The sequence below is a fragment of the Coturnix japonica genome, chromosome 1 (assembly GCF_054131305.1).
Source record: "Coturnix japonica strain WE chromosome 1, WE-NBRP24, whole genome shotgun sequence".
NCBI lineage: Eukaryota > Metazoa > Chordata > Aves > Galliformes > Phasianidae > Coturnix > Coturnix japonica.
This window is the reverse complement of record NC_140663.1, coordinates 16,781,390-16,801,442: the sequence shown is the minus strand read 5'-3', so window position 1 is coordinate 16,801,442 and position 20,053 is coordinate 16,781,390. Positions and strand designations below refer to the sequence as shown.

At 37.4% G+C, this 20,053-nt stretch overlaps 1 long non-coding RNA gene and 1 pseudogene across 2 annotated transcripts in view; one reads left to right on the top strand and one right to left on the bottom strand.

Moving 5' to 3' along the window:
* LOC107308413 (uncharacterized) overlaps positions 1-20,053 on the bottom strand; it is a 130,540-nt gene that overhangs the window by 108,310 nt on the left and 2,177 nt on the right. For both annotated transcript variants that reach the window (XR_004306179.2, XR_001552789.3), the window contains exon 2: positions 19,364-19,479. This is a non-coding gene — a long non-coding RNA (uncharacterized LOC107308413). The remainder of the gene's footprint in view (positions 1-19,363; positions 19,480-20,053) is intronic.
* Positions 10,748-12,004, top strand: LOC146762299 (uncharacterized; annotated as a pseudogene).

Sequence of the window (20,053 nt, the reverse complement as noted above, 5' to 3'; positions counted from 1 at the left end):
ATCACTGCATAGCATGGCACCTGAATTGCTCTCTGCTCTCTTAAATATGAATGCTACAGCATTAAAGCACTTTGCCCAAGGACTGTGAATGCTCATTGGCCAGAAAGACTGCATAAGCTCTGATTTGGAAGACCTGCAGCCTGGCACACAGCACCTGAACCTGTGGGTAATGGAAACTTCTCCCTTCCAGTAGGTACAGCAGTGATCTTTCCCAGGGTTGTCTTAGGATCAGACTGCTCAGAGTACCTTTCTGAAGGCCTGTCTTTGGACCCATCCTTCCTGCAACCTGTTACTCAAAGGAAGAGCTTAGTCTTCAGTAACTTATCATGTTGTAAACATGAGTCATATGCAGAACCAAAATAAACATCACTTCTAGTCTTGGGAAGTAACATTCGCTGTAAATCTCCTGCTGTCAAATGACAAACCTATGTTAAATGTGTTATGTATGATAATACAATCTTTGAAATGGTTTTCTAACTAATTTTGGCTATAAATTACTATAGAAATTAAGCTTTAAAATAAATATATTTTTAAGTCTAAAGTACCACCTATTTATATTCCAAGGAAGTAGTAAACTCTTCTATCACCCAAGAATGGTTGGCAACATCATTTATTTTAATGGATATATATTACTTTGAACTAAGTCTTTGCCATCTGTTCCACTCCATAATTAGGAATGCAAAAGGAACATATTTCACAATTACATCACTAAAATGCATAATGTGTCTTAAATACATATGTATGCTCTCTGAACAATGTAGAATGAATCTGTGATGTTTCCCTCACATTTCAGAAATAAATCAGAATGGATGGAAGCTATGTAGTCATTACACAGTAATTTTCTTGACACTGTCAACTTGGTTCACAAAATTCAGATGTTATAACAGGAATATTTTACTGTACAGGCACTTTAAGTGAAGTAAAATATATGTGCAGAATATGGGAATACAGCTAACAGAATCATTCGATTTCAGTCTCTTTAAAAAAATAAAGTTATCAAAGTATAGCTACATTTCTATAATCATGCGTTTCCTGCTATTAAATGGACAGCTGTGAGATCTTATTTTAATATTTTAGGATTCATCTGAATGGAGAAACTGAACTGATGACTTACATAGCATCAGCAATATATCTTAATGTAAATAACAAATTCAGGAAAAAACAAAGTGCTTGACAAACTAGGACACTTTTATTTCTTGTAGTGTTTACATGGACTCCTCTGCCCAGAATTAAAAAATACATACATTGTCAGGTCTCTTTACATATTATCTTCTAATTCTTTTCTTCACTCACATTGTATTTACTTAAGTTACGATGTCATCAGTGGAATTACTTTTCATCAAATAATCAAACAGGGATCCTGCATTCAGAATACGTGTAATTACCTGAACAATATCAGGAAAATTCTTATCCTCAATTGGAGTTAATTTGGTAGGAATTTGAAAACTATTAAACTGTTAATTTGTGATGAGTTTTTAATGACAGTGCATAAAGAGGAGTCAATAATAATTAGATAGAAACCCTACAGTGAACAGGTACATAAATATTCTCTGCACGGTAGACAGTGTACAAATGGATACCTCAGTGTCTACATAAGAAATGTTTGAAAGTTCCTTGCAGACTGCAAGGAATGCAGAGAAATCTACTAAGTTTTAAATGGTCTATTTGGATCACTGAAAGCTGTCTAGCCGGAGCCAGCATGAAGCATTGCTGGAACCTTTTTACTCATGGATCAATTTACACTTCTCAGTAGGGAAAATTAGCACCAGCTCCACTATGCTGTGTTGCAAACTTCTGATCAGCAACTTCCAAAAGCCAAACTTCCACATTTACAGCTATCTCTGAACTCCATTACAACCTGTTGTGCTACATGCCCCAAGATGACAGCCCTGAGAAAATGTAGAGTAGCATGCTTGAGTCTGGTAAATGGAAAACATTTAGAGTTCTGATATCCTTCCAGGCCTGAGAAGATTATCTAAAGAAAAGAAGCAGAAATATACCTTAAACTGTCTGTCTGACCATCTATGTATCTGCCTCTCTCCTGTCTATCAATGAATCTAATTGTCTTGCTGTGGGATAAGCAAGACAAACTTCTGTGCTTCCTGCCTCCAAGCCAATGAGTTCTCACAGAAGGAGAGAGAGTATTAAGCACTTCCTACAGTCCCTTAAGCAGTAAAACAGCAATTATTTTTTTTCTGTTCCATTTCTGTACTTGAGCAGAAGGGGAAAACATTGATTGCAGTATCCCTTTGTGCATCATCTAAATATCATGTCTTTTGCTCCACACACTTGAGCATCCTATGAGTAACAGTGAGCAACTAGCGTAGTTGAAAATGAAGTGATGTGGTCCTGCTCTCCCTGTTCCCCTATCTGATCCTAGCTTTTCCCAAGGAATTCTTCCAAAGGTGTTGTTTTATCTCCACATTGTTCTCACTGGAAAAAGACAAACAAACAAACAAACAAACAACAAAACATTATCACTGCCAATTCACTCAGCCATGCTGGCAATACTGGCAATACTGGCTTTTCCAATATATAATTGGAGACACAGGTACTCCCTACATAACATCTAAAAATTATTTACAGTTATTTTTATAACTTGTGCCCTGAGAAGATGACAAAAAGACTTTGGAGAAGGTGCTAGAATGGGCATTATGACAGCTTACTCACTTCTTTTCTCATGTAAACAAATTGAATCTTCAGAAAACAAGAAATGATGTAGATGTAATCAGCAAACATCTGTACGAAGTGTCACTTTTCAGATGTTCTATTATTTTTGCCTTGAAAAAGTGAGTGACTGGGTACAAATACAATGTAAGAAAATGCATAATTTTAGAAGAGGGAAGGAGCAAAGGAAAAGATGAGAAGAGGAAAATAATAGAGAGGAAAAAGTAAAGCTTCAAAGATTTTTAGAGATAATGTCACAAAAAACGTTTAAACATAATAAAATTGGAAAGTCAAAGTCATCAAGTATCAGAAGCTTCACAAAAGTTAATGAATGCAGAGCTTGTGTGTTTCCTTGACCAGCTCGTGCCTGTTGTATCTTTAAGTATAATGAAACAGGACTCCACAATAAATCAGCTTCCTCCATCCCCTGTCTGGAGAGATATGGGAAGAAAACCCCATGGAAAATAGCGCTCACCAGATCCCATCCCTGGTCATGCAGGAGGTCAGAAACCCTGAACATTCTGACATTAAAAAGATGATCAGAGCTCCTGGGAAGGATTGGAGGTTGCCTGTGGTAAGGAGATCAATGATTCCAACTTCCTAGTGCCATCTTGTCCTGACTCATGAGAAGACAAGCTGAAAGCCTTTCTTCTTTCCACAAATCTTAAATAAGGGAAATACCATCACATTAAACAATCTAAAGTATCTTCCTGGTCATGCTATATTCAAGCTTCTATAGTACTTCTATAGAAGGATATAATGTGCTCCAATATTGAACAGCATATTTCAGGTCAGGGTGAAGAACAGATTAACAGGATTAGCTTTAGTATAGCAGAAATGATGATAGACAATATGACAAATGAGGTTGCAGCTATAAGTTCTATGGTTCCAAAAGACATTAGACAAGTCAAAAGCTAAAAGGAAGAACTCCTGTCCTTCAGTAAATTCCATGAGCGAATTCTGGAAAATTCAAAAAGCTTAGAGCCCAGCGAAGGCTGTGGCAACCATAAATCCATGGGAATTGACATTCTGACCTGGTCTGCATTCCCTTCCTGTCTGATACCCATGAGAGAGCCACTTAACATCTAATTCAAGGGATATTTTTGGTAGGAGTTAATTTGTGAAATTTTGCAATATCACTGTCTTCAACACCTACAGAAGGACAACTACAGTAGCCATGGTTCTCACATTCAATGACAAATCTCCAGCATGCTCAAGTACAGTTAAGTAGCATACCATTAGCTGTTAAATATCACATACAGTTTATAATTGCATGAAGCATGGGAAAAAGATAATCATTATAAAACCTTAGACTGATGATTCTATATAGACTAGTTTGCTAAGACACTGCTAGAATAACTCCTGGAAAAAGTCTTCTTGTAATCTTTCTAAGTATCTCCTTTCAAAGTACACACATAAATAACATCTTATGATATGATCATATGTATACCTTGAAATAATTTCAAATATACAGGACCTTTCTCAAGACCTTTGCTCACTATCTTGACTTATCTGAAAGCTCTGGATCAAGCCACTTGTTAACAACAGGTTCAGTTAAGGATAGGTTATACTCTCAAAACGTCCTTGCACCTGTACATTGAAGTCAGACTCTTAATCTTAATGGATAGCACTTTGATAGGTTATCTCTGAGTATGTGTTCTTATGTGAGAGACTTTCAGAAAAAAAATACAGATCTTCCAGTATAATTAGAAGTTAAAGTGTATTGTACTCATCTGAAATTTGCCATTCTAAACTACAATTTCATTTCTAATTGTTTCAAAATCTTTACTTGAGAAAAAACAATTCAAATACATTCAGAACTTAGTAATGAGGTAATCTGTATGTTCAAAAAGCATTTTAAATACCTAAAAAATAAACAGGAATATATTATGAGTTAGCAGAAAATTGGGATAATTTACATAATCAATACTACTCCTACATCTGCTCTACTGCCAAAATTAGATAAGAAAGAATTCCCACTATAGATAAAACCATAACATTCCTTTGTTATTATTATTTTCTCCATCAAACCACAGAACATTTCCTCACTTACAGAATTCAAGGAAGATCATCAGCAATTCTCAGTGCTTTCAGATGACACTTTATCATGAAATGTCCCAAGCCTTCTATCAATATGTACCAAGTGCTTTGACAAGGAACAGAGAATGCAGGAGTGCTATGTGTTCTACAGGCTTCAAAATCTATTATCAAAAGACTATTCTTGGGCTACCAAGAGCATTCCCCTGTTACCTACTATTATATATATATATATATATATATATATATATATATATATATATATATATATATATATATATTTCATAGACAATCATGCCCATTTTGACAGCAGTTCATTATTTTTCTCCCCTAGAAGACTGCCACAGATAATCACTTTCTTCTTGAACACTTCCTGATTTGCAGTCTTTATTGACTTATGACCAGATTTTAACTTGGGTCATCATATCCTTTTTCCTTTCCCACATACTGGAAACTAATCAATTGACATTTAAAAAAGAACAATTCCAGCCTCTCTTAGATCCTCTTTTGCTACTTAAATTTAACATATTTTTGCAGTTTTTTTCCAAACTTACCTAACACTTACTCCAATGGGCTCTGTTTGAACCTGTCTGAAGAAATGAGTATAGCATGATGTCACAGAATCACAGAATCACAGAATGGCCTGGGTTGGAAGGAACCTCAAGGATCATGAAGCTCCAACCCCCCTGACTGGCGGGGCCACCAAACTTCCACAAATATTAGATCAGGTTGCCCAGGGCCCATCCAACCTGGCCTTGAACACCTCCAGGTATGGGGCGCTGGGCAGCCTGTTCCAGGACCTCACCACTCTCCTAGTAAAGAACTTAATGTTATTCTACATTAGACACTAAGATGAGTAAAAAGGCCTTATAAATGTTTCACTAGTGGGGGAAAAAAAAAAAAAAAAGAAAGAAAGAAAGAAAAAGATTCAGTCAGAGCTCACACTTACTTACATAACAGTGCAGTTAATCAATTACAATCACCTATTTTTAAAAAAAAAAAAAAAAACAAAAAAAAGGCCCTTGATTTCCAGTATGCTTAGAAGTATTTTGCATGATGTAACACAGTATCTGCTCTCGAATGGGGAGAAACATTATAAAGCAGAGGGCAGTATTTGTGTTAGATTTCATGTTCTTCTGCCTTTTTTTTTTTTTTTTTTTTTTTTCCCTAAATATAATTCTCAAAAATTTTCCTTTGCAGGATGATGTTACATCAACTTGTGATACTTCAACATTGAGTTGGGCCACAAAAGAAAGTATCAAAGCCTTAGAAGAAAAAATATTGCAAATGTATAGGACTATTGTCTTTCAAAGTAATGCTGAATCACATACATCCCCTAGAATGGGACAATTTTTGCCTCATTGTAACTGTATAAACATTACGATTTTGGTCTAAGATAGGTAGCTGTAGCTAGACTGCTCCTACAGTCAGTGCAGAGATACACATCTTTACAGGGTAATTCCGTAGGAATATAAAATATGTGCCCGAGGCTTTCCCTAAACTTACGCAAAAATAAATAAATAAATAAATAAAATTAAATAAAATTAAAATTAAAAACAGAGAGTGAGAAAGACTAATATAGTCAAAGTCCACACCTTCCACAAATGGGATTAACTCGATTTTTTTTTTTTTTCCAATCATGTTCTAAGATGTATAGGAAACTAGACTGAACAATGATCTGAACAGCAGTGTAAATTAGCAGTTGTTCCAAAATAGTAACCAGAGAAGCAAGAGTGTAACTCCAGTACAATTCAGATCATAGTTTGGCCTCTGGTGTTGAGTAACTCCCATACTTTCAAATCGAAACAGTTTGCAAACCACCGAAACTGCAAGCCAAAACTTGCTAGGTTGGCATGTCATCAGAAGAGCTGTTGTGGGAAAGTGCTTAGGGAATATAAATCTGCCAATCTATCATTTTACTTGCAGTAAATCACATCTCTGTCTGTAGCCCTAATATTAATTTTGTTGCAGTAATGCAAATGGAAGGGATATTCTTGCCTAAAGAGCTGAGATGAACTAAAAACTCACAATTTTTCTCAGGCTACATATTCCAAGATACCTGCTTTTATTACAAATATTCAGTTCTAGTAAAATTCATTCTTTCCATTGAGAAGTGTTTTCATGGAAGAATAGTAAACAGCACAAAAAGATCTACAAAACTTAGTCTGCATATTTAATTCACTATAATTACACCAAGGGCTTTTGGACAGCTCTTTTCCTATGTCTTGGCAGTACACAAACTATACTCTGTTGCTTTAATACTTGAGTTTTGCAGTGCATCTATTTGCTGTGCACCCTAGAGTATGCTTAAAATATACAAAGTTTTCATCAAAGTTGGCTTGAATTTCTGTTTCAAACTCTATTTTAGAGAAAACCTTTACTTCCTTTTCAAAATTTATATATAAGTTTGTGCTTTAGGGGATTATTTGTAAGAGCTGATGCTAATAATTAATCTACGTAATTAGAAAATCTGTCTTCAGTTCCAGCAAATTACTAAATCCCCTGCTCCTTCACCTCTGCTGAAAGACAAACTGTTTAGAAATGAAACATTATTTACCAAAAGAATTAAACTGCACATAGTGATACCACATGTAGTACACTTAGTAAACAGAAAACAGTTTTTACTTCTCTTTGATTGTCTAGCTAGAATTCATTAACATTAACTGATACACATTAAAGGTAACATTTAGAACAGATAAATGATCTACCAAAACAATTCTCTGAATGTTGAATAAAATCAATTTCATTTATAAGACAAAGATTCTGACTACAATTCATAAAACAAATTTTCCAAATTATTGACTATTTCCTTGCAGGTCACCTGATAGGTCATCCCAGTGCAATGTCTGAGGAGGTTTCTTGAATTTATCAAATGCAAACTGATAGCAGTATACACGGTAATCAGTCTGTTTTAACAGATCTCACAGATTAGATTTACATGAGAACACACCAATGTAAAACCGTATCTTTGGAAATCAGTAGGAGGGTATCCATTCCAAAAGATAACAACAATGAAGGAATATGGGGTTTTTTTGGTTTTTTGTTGTTGTTGTTGTTGTTCCAAAATCCAAACTGCATGGAATACAAGAGTCTGACTTAATGGTCCAAGGACTTAATAACTCCAGCCAGTGTTGATCACTGATGTCAGTGGGTGCCATTTTTTCCATATGGAGGAATTCAGTGCCACACCTTTGCTTCATATGCACTTCCATGTTAGATGCCATTTTGTCAGACTGCCCCTCTACTGCCATCTGTCACACGGCAATGACATGTAACAGAATATTGGCAGGAAAGTTCAACTTCTACTGCCATGCCACCAAAATCTACCTTGATTTCATGGGGCAACATCATAAAATGGGAGGTATTAACTTTGCAGCAGCCCTTATAATATAGAATTAAAAAAAAATAAAAAAATAAAAAAATCAGATTATATAGATTAAATGACTAGTAAAGGAAGGAAGATTGATGAGTTCTAAACCAAATAATTGTATAAATAATAAGTTGTTGTTACTTTTGACAATGACTTGGGTCTCTTCCCCATATTCTGCTTTATTATTGAGAAGAAAATGCAATTAAATTGAAATACTGAGAAAAAGAAAACACAGACATAAACTGCTCACATACAACATTGTGCTAAGAACCTGCTGAAGTTGAAAGATCACGGCAGCAGTAATACATGTAGAAATCAGAGGAAAGAGAATGAAGGAAGAAATTTCATTCTGAGGAATAGGATGAGGAGACAGAAAATGTGGAAGAAGAAACCAAAAGTATAGTTCACAAGGTTCACAAAACCTCAAAACAAAACAACACAAGGTTTGCCCATCCCTTACCATTAGTCATCCATGAGAAATGTTCCGCCTTGACCTCTGATAAATCTTCTCACCTGTAAAATTTCTCCTTCTGCTTTTGGATACTGTGCTCTCTGCCAAGCCGCTATACAAACCGTTTTTGAGGAATCTGTTCTAATTCTGAGAGTGAACACATTTCTGCCAAAAGAACAGGTGACTTCACTACTAAGGAGAAATGAAGAAGTTTACAATAGAGGACACAAACAATGTTCTCTATGTGCTACATGGGAACATAACTATATCCTGCAATAAACTAATTTCCATCAGCTACCACTGAAACTTGTAGCATGATTTATTTATTTATGTATTTATTAGTTTTACAACTGTGTTTCTTCCTAATAAGAAAAAAAAAAAAAACCAAAAAACAAACTTCCTATATTCCAGTAGCAGGAAGCATAGAAGCATACTGACAGCATTCCCAAGGAGAGTGATAATTTGCATTTGTTTTCATCCACCCACTCTCCCTGCTCTGCTATTTTAGGGCTTCTGAAAATATGGAAGCGCTATAATAGACAAGGTCCAAGCAAAACAAATTTGTATGGGCTCATGACCCAGTTTCATGTACAGGGGTATTTACAGAGTTGATTTTCTTCTTCACCCAGTTTTCAGAAACTAACCTTTGGTTTTAGCTAATGTTGTACAATAAAGACAGTACAGAACTGTCTCAGCCTGCAGGGATTTCTTAGGACAGAAGGAAACACACCATTTCCTAAAGATCTTCATTTGCATTGGAGGCACTGGGTGCAATTTGTGACACTCTAAGCATAAAGTGGATTTCCTTCTAGCATGAGCAGTCGCATCTGGTAACCTGTCTGTGGGGGAGATGCAGGTTTGGTTACAGTTTTTGTATGCCTATGCCTTTGAAACACTTCCAGGAGAAGGAACCTGCACATTCTTGAAAACAGCAGTTGAAATCCTGGATTGTCAAAGGCAAACTACACAGTAAATCTGGAATAAAGTGAAAGGAGACAGTTTAATTTTCCTTTAACATCATGTTTCCTCCTAAAGAAACAGATCTTTGCAGACATGATACTTTTACAATTTTTTTTCCTTAGTCTTTCTTTTAAAGGTATTAGAAGGCAAACTGATACCAAACTTCATTAGTGCTAACTTAGAAACTCTATAAAGCTGCCTTATATTCCAGCTCAGTAATAATGAGAAAGGGTGGAGTCACATACTACTTGAACAACAAAGCAAACTGCAAGCTATGATAAATAAATGCCTGAAAGAAAACACCCTGACTCCACCTTTGTCTGATTCAAATTAAAAAATACCAGTTTCAGCCAAACCACAAATGCACACATCCACACACACATACATACAAACAGTGCTGTTATAAATTCCATATTTTGATGACTGAAACAGGTGAATTACTGCAGCAGAAAAAATACCATCCTTTGATTAAGGATTTGCAATACTTACAAAATGTATCTTTATGCATTTATTTTCTAAAAAAGTTGAAAATTTTCAAAAATGAAAGCTTTGAAAATTGTGATTTCTACTTTTTCTTAAAATCTGGTATAAACCTTTCGTATTCCCTCTTTTGTATCACTTGCTACAGTGCTTACTGCTTCCCTTTCATGTACTGTCTTCCTCAGTTCATTGCCTGCCTTACTGACAGAGTCATTGTTTCTTTGCTCTTCCTCCATCAGCGAAGAGCAGCTAACCTAGCTCTTCATCATACTCCTTTTTTCACTGTCCTTCCATTCTTTTTTGCATGCTTTATGTCTCCCATATAAACGGAAAGGTCAGCTATTTTGCTTCACACTTTAACAAATTTATTTATCTTCTCTCTCTTCTTGGTTGAACATGGCCAGAAAACTGTCCACGTAGAAATAAACTGTAAGAACAGCCATACCAGGTAAAAACAAAAATCTGCTTAGAATGGTATCCAAATCCCCACTGTAGCTAAGAGGAGATGCCTAGAGGAAAGCATAAAAATAGGGCAGACATAGATTGCCCTCTGCACATATGTCCTCTGCACTTTCTTCCAGCCTACAGTAACCTCTGATTCAGAGAATTCCTCCAGGACCATATAGAATCATAGAAGGATTTGAGTTGGAAGGGACCTCTAAGATCATCTAGTTTCAACTCCTGTTATAGGCAGGGACATCTCCCTCTAGACCAGGCTGAGGATTATCTTTCCCCTTTTCCAATCAGGGGGAACTTCACCAGACTGCCATGATCTTTCAAATATGATGGATAGCAGCTTGACAATTTCATCTATCCGTTCCCTCAGAACCCATGGATGGACCTCATCGGGTCCAATGTACTTGCACACTGTCAGGCTCTTGAAGTGGTCTCGAGCCTAATGTTCACTCACAGCAGGCAGATCTACCTTCTCCAAGTTCTTTCCATTGCCTTCTGCATCTTGGGCAGTGTGGCTAGAGCCCCTGCCAATGAAGACTGAGCCTAAGAAGTCACTGAGAACTTCAGCCTTCTCCATATCATTCATGACCAGGTCTCCAGTTTCCTTCTGAATAGGGCCCACATCTTCCCTGTCCTTATTTTTATCACTGTTATACCTGCAGAATTTCTTCTTGATCCCCTTTGTGTCCCTGGCTAGATTTAATCTGTCTTGAGTTTTAGCTTTTGATAACCTAATCCTTGGCTGCTTGGACAACTTCTTTGTAGCATTCCCAGGTAACCTGTTCCTTCTTTCATACCCTACAGACTTTCTTTTTCTGCTTAAGTCCAGTAGCTCCTTGTTGACCCAGAGGATTCCTGGCATTCTTGCCTGCCTTCCTTTTTCTTGTAATGCACTGTTTCTGGGCTTGAAGAAGACAGTCCTTGAATACTGACCAGCTTTCTTGGGCCCCTTGTTCCATCCAGGTCTTTCTCCCATGTCACCCTGCCAAGTGGTTCCCCAAACAGTTCAACATCTGTTTGGCAGGGAGTGTCGATCTGCCCGAGGGTAGCGAGGCCCTGCAGAGGGATCTGAATAGGCTGGAGAGCTGGGCCGAAGCCAACGGGATGAGGTTCAACAAGACCAAATGCTGGGTTCTGCACTTTGGCCACAACAACCCCAGGCAGCGCTATAGGCTTGGGGCAGAGTGGCTGGACGACTGTGTTGAGGAAACGGACCTGGGGGTGCTGATTGATGCTCTGCTAAACATGAGCCGATAGTGTGCCTGGGTGGCCAAGAAGGCCAACGGCATACTGGCTTGCATCAAAAACAGTGTTACTAGCAGGAACAGGGAGGTAATTGTCCCCCTGTACACGGCATTGGTGCGGCCGCACCTCGAGAATTGTGTTCAGTTTTGGGCCCCTCACTGCAAGAAAGACATTGAGGCCCTGGAACGTGTTCAGAGGAGGGCTACAAAGCTGGTGAGGGGTCTGGAGCACAGGCCTTATGAGGAGCGGCTGAGGGAGCTGGGATTGTTCAGCCTGAAGAAGAGGAGGCTCAGGGGAGACCTTATAGCTCTCTATAACTTCCTGAATGGAGGTTGTAGTGAGCTGGGGGTTGGCCTCTTCTCTCGTGTAATCGGTGATAGAACTAGAGGGAATGGTTTTAAGCTGTGCCAGGGGAGATTCAGGCTGGACATTAGGAAGTATTACTTCTCGGAAAGGGCGGTCAGGCATTGGAATGCACTGCCCAGGGAGGTGGTGGAGTCACCGACCATGGGAGTGTTCAAGAAACGTTTGGATGTTGTGTTGATGAATATGATTTAGCTAGGAAGTATTGGTAATGGTTGGACTAGATGATCTTCTAGGTCTTTTCCAACCTTGATAATTCTGTGATTCTGTGATAAGATTTTACATTTGCAATAAAAAAAATCCTGAAGTACTAGTCATGGTCTATAGTGGATTCTTGGTCCATTAGAATACAGTGCTTTAGGATATGAAGACATACTGTAAGCACGCATCTAGCAGACTCTTAATACAAAGACTCCTGGCATCTTGTTTCTTTAAAAAGGAAGCAGTAAGCAATGTTTTGCCTTCTGCTTCTGTACACGAAGTAGCAGATGCGTGCAATTTAATACACATGTATCCGACAGTGCTTGAGAAATGAGATTTCTGTCTTCCTTCATAAATGATAAAAGCCGTTTTGCTCTTGGACTTGGTAGGGCATCCATTGTTACTAACACTATTATGACATTTAGAAGCTTTAAGTTAAGAAGAGATTAATTACAGTCACAACTAATTGAAGAGGAAAGCTTTTCCATTCGCTTCTAATGCACTCTATGAACTCCTACCATACTCTTAAAGCACATCATGCCAGTTCATATGTAGTGCAGCAGATCTCAGTGTGTTGTGACATACTGTTATCTGCAACGTGTAATCCTGAAATCGGGGAAGGTAATGAAACAGCATTTGTTCTGTATATAATTCTTTTATTGGTCATCGTTTCCCTTCAGAATGCAAAAACAGAAATATAAATAGGGTTGGCCCCACACAAACAAAGGAAAAACATAAGGTGTATGACCATTACAATATAAATTGAAGACTGAAATTTAAACTGAAGTCAAGTATATTTTTCTGCGCTTGTTTCAGTCTATTTTTCAGAAGCACAACTCTCAATGTTGATAAATCTTTGTTCTGTTCCTTCTTTGTCTCTGGTATAATAGGAAAAATGAAAAAGGTCCACTTGCTCCAACAAAATAAAGTATGTAATGAACATCATATAATTCAACAGGTCAGTGGCACAACTGTGTAGATGTATCTGAAATGGACTTATTTAAATCATCCCTATGGCAATGGCTTTGAATTCAGTGGAGAAAATCCAGGACATGAGAAATTAGAAATGAGCCTGAAATCCATATCAGGCCCTGTGGAAACAAATGCAAAAGTGTCCAATAATATCAATAATGTGCAGGGGGGGGGGGGGGGGGGGAAGGCGGGGGTGGGGTGGTTGGAATAGACAACATAAAAACATCTCTTTTGTGAATTGTTCAAGATGTTCTGGCAGGAGTATTATTACTGTCTAATACTTCATATTTTTTGCATTGAACTTAAAGAAACTGTACTTGGATGAAACTAAACTATATTCTCTTAACATAAGAATTAGTACTCTTAAGAAAAATCTCAGATAAAATGATTCATCCTTAAAGTCATCTTAATAATCACACCTGAAAATGGTTGTTGCAGTTCACACAACAAGTGCAGCAGCCATCTTTGCCATAAGGGTAGCACAGAACTAGAGGTATTAGCAAACATCAATCTAGTGGCTCAAGTAAATATCTTCAAATATATACTTTTTAGACAATTTAGTTTTAGGAACTGGACTTTACAAAAGTGATTTAGATATTCTATTGCACCAGAAACTTGACCTGCCATGAAATTATATGCAAATATAGCACTGTCTCACTCTTAGTTCTTTTTGACTACTACAGATACACTACCTTCAGAGGTATCAGCCCATCTATTGCACACATTTTCAAAATGCAGGAATTTATCATTAAGTTCCTGACACTTCACTTTCCTTACAGTAATATAAACAGAAGGTTGCTCTGAAAGTAATGCCTCCTATTTATTTCTATGGCAACTACAACAAAGAACATGGTAACAGTACTTGCTAGAGCAAATTCTCAGCTCCAAACACTGTTTTTCAGCATAGTCACCACCATTAGCTATGCATTTTCACCATCGATGGACAAGGACCTGCATGCTGTGCTTATGAAAATCTGCACTAGTGGAGGTGTTCAATGTCATTGTCGTCACTAATGGAACACGTCACCCATCACCTCACTGTTATCACATTCACTCTTTCCACACAAGTGTCAAAGAATGCCAATAGTATATGGAGGAGTCTGATGGCAGATATTGCTTCACATGCACTTCCATGTCAAAGGCCATTTTGTCAGACTGCCCCTCTGCATTGCATTTGGATAGAAGCATTTTATAAGTTACACAACCTCCTCTTCTTTTGTTGCTGGTGGCACATAATGAAAACAATATGAAAAGGCAGAAAAATATGTAATTACAAACAAGGAATAATATGTATACCTGCATCTCTCTTAAGCAGGTGTGCAAGACTATCACAGGACATTTCTAACACACTGCAAAAGGGGAAGAGCTAAAGAATGCTGAGTTTTCAGTTGAATATTACTCCTGGAAGTCCAGCAGAGCTAAACAGTTGATATAACATCATTGTGATGAACTCATTCTGGCTCAGTGACATAAGCAGTATTGAGAAAAATGGTAGGATACATCCTAGATTGCTCTACTATAAACAGGCTGTTATCAGCCACAGATAAAGCATTCTACACCCAGGCCCTCATAAATATTGTATACCTGTTGTACACAGGCACCTGGGGGGATTAGGTGAGCAAGAAGGGGCTTTGTTTGGAGCCCTGAACACGGATTTGTTTTCATCCACTCCTTTACTCTGAGTTCTTGCCTTCAGCCTGACAAGTGAGAGGGGACAGGCTGCCTTCTTGTGTTTTTTCTTGTGGCTCATGCATCTAATACTTCAGAAAAAAACATTTCAAAGACTTTTACACAGAAAGATGACAAAGCAGATGACAAAGGACTGACACAACACTCACATCATTCTTGAGCCAATTCTTGGTAGAAAGCCAATAGATATGTAGATGGACATTGACATCTAAAATAGTAACACATACCTGATTTATTTCCTAATTGTCCACAGCTACTAACAGAATAATTAGTCCCCTCCCCACATATTCAAAACTAGTAAATTCCATGTCTAGTCTCAAAAATAAAGCATACACAGAAAAATAACAAAAGATAAAATAGCTAAAATACTCAAAATGAACCTATCATCTTGGATAGTTTGTGTGTTGTCCAGTTTTGCTATCTTTTCTTGCTTTTCCTGTTCACAGATCAGACATGGGAGACACATCAACTTGAAATATGAATCATTTCATCCTTTCAGATAACATAAAAGTTAAATTTTAGAATGTTTTTTTTTGTTAATTTTTAACATTTAAGAAACAATTAAGTAAATAAATAGATAAATAAATAAAAACTAGATATGCTGATTAGCATAACACAAGCCAAAGCAAACTTTACAAAGTTCATGGAAACACAATAGAAAGGGAAGAAATATGATCATAAAATTAGTATATGGCTACTGATAAGATACACAGAAAAATGTCCTTTGATCACAGAGTCATATGTGGTTTATGGTACATACCTTACTTATCTATGGATAAAACACTGAGCAAGGACAGTCAGTAAGTTTCTAATTATAGTATAAATGTCACAGTGCATTCAGCTGAGCTTTGATCAAAGATCATTTAATGATACCCATGCCTTCTGATTTTTTAACTTCATGATTTTTAATTTTATGAGTACATTAACAAACCAGGTATCAACCCTATGTACACGCTAAATGGAATTTTTCCTCTCATAGACTTGATCTGCATTTGAAAAATAAAAAGCATGGCCTTCACTGACACAAGTAATTAATTATTCTTACAGAAAATTATACTTGATACATAACCTTCTTCTCTGCATGGACTTCTGGTGCCAATTACACGCATTAGCACAGTACTGAGAACCTTTTGTACAAATATCTGTGGATATTCCTAATGAAAGCAGCAGTGACTGGTGACAGTTCTACAAGAGACTGCATGCAAGAAGTACATGTAGGACTGGGGTTTCACTAGTTAATAATTACATTCCTTTAGCTTAGCCAAGTTCAGAACCACTGGTAGCTTGTCCATCAGGAAGTTAGGACACACCTACTGAAAGTAATCTGATTGTTCACTCCTATACGTGGTTCAAAGTACAGATTTTATTTCTGTTATTAGAATAACTTTAAAATAGTTCTCTCATTACAGAATGGTTGAGAAGATGAAGTGGAGAAAGTGGAGATGAAAGCACAACAGAAGTGACAGCGATGTAAAAGCAGCAGGAAAAGTATGAATTCTTCTACCCCATTCATTTTAGCACCCCTCAACCAGGAGCCTATATAGCCATAAAAGTGCTAGAAAATTTAAACAGCTGTTCCAAAGCGTATCCACCCATTACACTTAAGAATATGAAACTCATCATGTCCACATAGCAACCACTATCATTTTAACAATTACAGAATGAAATCTCCCGCTCACCACATCTCTATCCACTCTAAATCTAATGACTCTAATCTAATTAAATGACTCCTCATTCTTTTAAAATTGGAAGTACATAAAGAGTCGAAGTTAGTAGCAAAAGACCATAAGTGGTGGTATTATAATTTTTATTTAAATTTAGTGTCAAAAACTCAAGAGATCATGTGAAGACATCTCTGACCATTGATCCCCTCTGAAGACAACTCTCTTTTTGCAAGTTGTCACTGACATATATAATCATCATATAACCACTTAAAATGTTCTGCCTGTTCTGAAGTATAAAAAGCCACATTAGTGGCTGCCACTGACTTGGAATTAATTTACGATTTAAAAAAAAAAAAAAAAAAAAGTCCCGAATTATTTTATTGCAAACTCAGCAATATGACTTTTGAATCTGGTCACGGATCCAATGGAATTATATAAACGTTATAGCTAAGATGTTCAAAGCTCAGTTAAGGTTTTTTTACATATATTTATGTTTCATAAATAACAAGCAGAATTAAATCAGCCAAACATAGGACTTTGTTAAGAACTGCCTCACTACATAGTTCAGCACATTGGATCTCCCTATACAAAGGTTCACGGGCAGGCAGAGGTGGACTATATCCTCCTTACTCACATTGCTTATTCACTGATTAGCCAATATCAGTAGGCCATTCTAGTCAACAGAAATTTGGTTTCCACCTTGAAATCTGAGACCTAATAGCCCTTCTCTTATTTTTATCAGCCAACCGTAACTCTTGAATATTCTTGTTATCCCTAAAAATACAATACTCTTTTTAATCTTGTTGCATTCTTGGCCTTTGTGATTTGGCAGTGAATTCCACACTCTAATTACAAGTTTTATAAGTAAAGGTAATTATAGCTTGTATTTTATCAGTTTTGAATGTTACTTTTTAATTTTCCTTGATGTTCCTGTGCATATGTTAGATGACAGAGAACACAGCCATCTAATCTACTGTACCTAGACAATTATTCTACTGCACACCCCTTTTTAACCTTCTCTCTAAGGTTAAAAAACAGAACAAAACAAACAACAACAACAACAACAACAAAAATGCCCTGATATTTCAAAACAGAATATTTTCATATCCTTAATCATCCTCATTACCCTTCCTAGATCTTGCCTTAGTTCTTCCATACACTTTGTGAAGAGGAAAACAGCTGATGAGTTTGCGCTGTCTCTGTACTGAACACAATGTGCCACATTTGTAAACGTGAAAGACGAGGTCCTGAGAACTCAGTTCTATGGAGAGCCATGCTCCTTCAGTCATAAGTATAAAAGCTGGGGAGACTCTCCAGCCAGACTTCCCTTGACACAATGCCATGGAATCCATAAATTCTTTTCAGACGTGAACATATCCTCTCAACTTAATTTATAGAGGACTACATTTACCTTCTGTTAATCCCTCCTCCACTTTGCTTCTACGGTTGGTTTATTCCAGTTCCTAAGCTAGGAAGCTCTTCCTATGTGAAACTTAAAGAGCTATCACACACAAGAGAAAAATAAAAAATAAATAAAGATGTTTCTAGACTGATGGTACAAGGTTCTCTCTTAACTTTTTCCCAAATAAACAAAAAACAAAATAAGTAAAGCCTCACATTTTAACAATTGGTTTCTAGCTCTTGTGTTCTGCTTGCAAGTCCTACCAATTTTTCAGCACTCTTTTGACTGTCCCCCAGTATTGTTCTAAATAATGTTGCAACAAATGGGTTATATTTCTTGTGTATTCTCTGCTGATGAAAGGTTGACATTCATTTCCTTAGAGTCCTCATCAGACATCTGAACACAGATGTTTATTCCTGAACAGATTCCAATAGAGTTGTCCATCCTTATCACATTTTACCACGGTACTGTATACTGAAAGGCTATTTCTACTGGCAAGATCTGCTCACAGGCCTCCCAGACCTCCATGACAAGTAGCAAGGTTAAAGCTAATGGCTAAATAAGCTGTAAATGCAATACAAGACCATGGGACTGCACAGCATACATCCAAGAGTATTTAGGCTGCCAGCAAATGTCACTCAAGGCTGCTCTCTATCCGTTCTTCAGGCCACAGTGGTCAGAGGAGGTTCCTGACAATTATAAAAATGTAGCGTCTCTTATAGAAAATGGCAAGGATGATCTAGGTAACTACAGGCTGACCAACCTTACCACAGTCTGTGGGAAAATTATGGAACAAGTACTCAGAGAAATCATTCTCATTCACACAATGACAAAGTATATGATTGAGAATGGTCATCTTGAATTTACCAAGAGCAAACTGTTTTATCACACTGATTGCCTTTTACAAATAAATTACATGCTGACTGAGAGAGATGGAGTAGATGGCATTGTTCCTCTTGTCTTCAGAAAGATTTGTGAAAGAGTTCTTGAAGGCAAACTGGGAGATACAGGTTTGGTAGGTGAACTACTAGGTTAGTTAAAAACTGACCAGCTCACTGACTCAAAGAGCAGTCAACAAAAGTCCAATTAGCAGGTGATTCCCAGTGGCAATCCCTGGAAGAAGACTGGGGATGGTAAGACTTAGTGTTTTCATTCATGACCTGAATGATAAAATCTTTAGTAAGTACGGAGTAAAATCAAATCAAGGGGAGGCTGTCAGAATACTGCAGAGAAGAGCTCCTGTTCTGGGACTTCAACAAACTGGAGGAGAACAGACAAATCTGTCTTGAAACTGTAAAAATACGAATATTAGTGCAGGCAGAGACTAACAGTTCTACAGGATAGAGCCCAGAGGACAACAAAATGAACAAAGTCAGCAGTGTGTCCTTGCAGCAATGAATACTAACCACATCTTGGACTGCATTAGCAAGACGATAGCCAGCAGGTCAAGGGACATGATTACTGCACTCTGTTCAGCACGTATAAAGCCACATCTGGAGCATTGTGTTCAGCTTACTCTTGCCTGAAATAAAAGAAAGATTGAGGAGAGTCAAGTGAAGGGTCACGAAGATGACTAAAAGCTTTGAGTATGTGATATATTCAGATACTCAGAGGTCGAGGGACATGAAAATGTCAATATTCTTAACTTTAGTGGATTTTTACTACTACAGCATTCCTTGTGGTTACATTACGCAAACAGACACATTTTGGTAGGCCCATCTTGAAAATCTACAATAGCCACAGGCATACCTAAGTGCATGTTAACGCCACCAGTGCAATACCTGATGATGTGCCACAGCAAATTCTGAACTGGGTTCCACACAGACATTAGAAGATAGCTTCAGACGGTACTGTCTCTGTGCTGCAAGCAGAAACTCCGGTGGAATTTCCATACTTCTATGTTTGAGGAACTCACACAAGCTCAGGGACCCTTGTGCACGCACACACACACACACACACACAAAGATTTGTACATCAAAGAGCTCACTGGCATCCTACCCATGAACTATTTTCCATTTATAGCTGCAAAGCCACTGCTCAAGAGGCCAAAACGAGTTTATAAAATATTTCTGCAGCCATAATTGTTTAGGACCACT